Below are 2,674 nucleotides of genomic sequence, written 5' to 3' on the forward strand. Positions count from 1 at the left end.
CCGGCCCGGCCCGGCCCGGAGCTGCGGGAGCTGCCGGGAGCGCTCCGCTCGCCGGCGCTCCCCTGGCCCCCGCGGGGCGGCCGCTCAAATCACTCGCACTGCAGACCCGGGTGGGCTGCGAGGCGGCTGCGGCTGCCTGAAGCACTCGGCTCTTAGCGCTTTCGGGGGGAGTCTTTGCTGCCACCACCTTAAAATTAATCCCCAAAAGCGAGCCTTGGCACTCCTCCGGGGGCTAGGTTTCTGCTCCCTTTCTGAAACAACAGTTAATAGTAACAAGAAAATTTGCATGGGAATAGGAGTGGGTCTTCCCACATGTCTTTGCTCCGGCTGCGGCCGCCACACGGGACACCACAAGCCTTTAGTTGCAATGTCACGACTGGATGCAACAGGAAAATGCTCTGGTCACACAGAGGAGCAGGATGTCTGTGAGCAGGAAAAAGCCTCTGCACGCCGTCAGGCACATAATTTGGAAATAATAACAATAGGTGAAGTTGAGGCAAAAATCAACAAAGGCGTTATTTACAGAAAACTTTCCCAGCGAAATGCTTTCTGCTGATCTGTCAGGCAGCCTTCCATCCAGCAGCGGTGCTGTTGCAGAATTCATTTGGAAGACGCTAGTCTCACAAATGAAGCAAAACACTGGAAGACCCAGGGACTGCCAGGTATGTAGCTGGCTTATAGCACTATCCTCTGTAGGGCAGTAGTTAGCAGGCTGAGATGCTGTTGCAAGGATCAGTATAGTAAGGACCTACAGAGGCCAGCTGGTGTGCATATAGCTGGGCTTAATCACCTTACCGGAGCAGAGTCCGGGCAGGCGGGGTCCACTGCCACAAAGTGTCCAGGCAACCCCAGAAAATCACAGTCTGGTGCCTCTCTCCACTGCCTGTAAATGGAGGATGAAACGTGGCCCTGTGTCAAAGAGCAGAGTGAGGCTCAGTGGAATGGCAGTCGTGCTGGCACTTCATCTAGACATGAGTTATTGTCTATGCAGAATTAATAATATGAACAATTGTTAATTTCTAGCAAAAAATCTCTAACTCAAATACCGTATCTCCTGTAATTACTGCTATTGGTGACAGTTTTCTTAAGTTTCCAGTGCTCTTTAAAATAGAAGTTACAACTAGATTTTAGTACTCCTGCACTAAAATATTCCTATCAAATTACACTTTTTAATTCAAGTTGTGTCTTATGTAAGTGTAAGGAAACACATGCAGATGAGACATAGTTAAACACTGGGTCAAATTTATAAGGGCTTAGGAGGAAATTAGATCCCAGATTTTCATTTGAACACCATGACTGATAAATCTGCTAGATTTTGAGATGGCTGCATTACTCACGAATTGTGGAGCCCCAGTGAGTTATGCAGTTCTTCCCAAACAAGTAACAATAAAATGTTTATAGCACCCAAAAGCATCATATATTGTGTTCAAACCATTTATTTTGTTTGATATTTTCCTCTTAAAAGTCTGCTTCTGATTTTCCTCTTTTCATGTAGGCTAATAACTCCAGAAACAATGATGTCATTCTTATATACAAAGTTCAGCTGCATCCAGAAGCACAGTGTAAACCCAATTTAAAGGTTTGAAATTTATATTATGATTTTGGGAAATATAGGCATATACGTGAGGTTTACATACATGGTTGGACTATACACTGCAGCATAAAATTGCAGAGCAGATTTTAGGATTGCAATGTGTTTGCCTGCAGTTATAAACATATAAATATTTAGAAATGACAGAACTATGAAGAAATCATCCATTAAGTTAATTGCAGTTACATGAGCTATTTATTGTTAATGAATTGTTTTAACTGTAAGATGTAAAATATTTTGGCCTTTTTCTTTAGTTATACAGATGGAGATATTCCAGTGGATTTTGCTACTGATTTATATTTGTGGTAAGTATAGTGCCTGTTAGTTTGTGAAAGAACATAGTAAAATACAATCCACGAAAGATAAACAGACCATGAATGAAAATAGAGAGTTATTGCTGAAAATCTGCTGTTTTCTTTACTGCAGCACCTTCCATCTAGAAGTGGGGGACAGCGAACATGCTGGAAGTGTAGGGAAGGCCTGTGCCCTTCTGATCTACACCCACCCACCCAAGTACACAACAGCCTGCCTAGGAGATACCGCAAAACCAAGGCTCTGGGGTCAACACTTTTATTTTTACTGCAATGCTGTGGAATCCTTCCCCACTAATTCTATATGCTGCTTTGAAATGCTGGTATTTCAAAGGTGCTTATAGGTATGAGTCACCTATGATAATCACTTAAGCAAATACTTAAATCAATCCTTATTTATACTTAAGGTAAAATTCCACTGAAGACAATGATAGAGTAGTTCTTTGCTGCACAGGGAGTTAAACATCAAGTACTGCATCAGTGCCAGTTTAGACCAGCATGTTTCTTAGATCAGAGAAGATCTGAGTGGAGTTAAAATAACAAGATCTACACTTTCCCTGGCCTTTCCATTGAAAACAACAGTGGAAAGAGATGAGAAATCTGAAAAATACAAGTTGTTACTGCTACTTCCTGTTACCTACTGCTACTGCCTGCTTATTCTCTGAGTTCACCTAGACCGTGTGTTTAGCCATTATCCATCTTTCCAAGTTGAATCTTCTGCTCTCAGGCCAGACGTCCCTAGGCTTTGCTATGTCTCATTTGGGATTCATCA

Source organism: Haliaeetus leucocephalus, unplaced genomic scaffold (assembly GCF_000737465.1).
Source record: "Haliaeetus leucocephalus isolate CR32 unplaced genomic scaffold, Haliaeetus_leucocephalus-4.0 Scaffold240, whole genome shotgun sequence".
NCBI classification, from domain to species: domain Eukaryota; kingdom Metazoa; phylum Chordata; class Aves; order Accipitriformes; family Accipitridae; genus Haliaeetus; species Haliaeetus leucocephalus.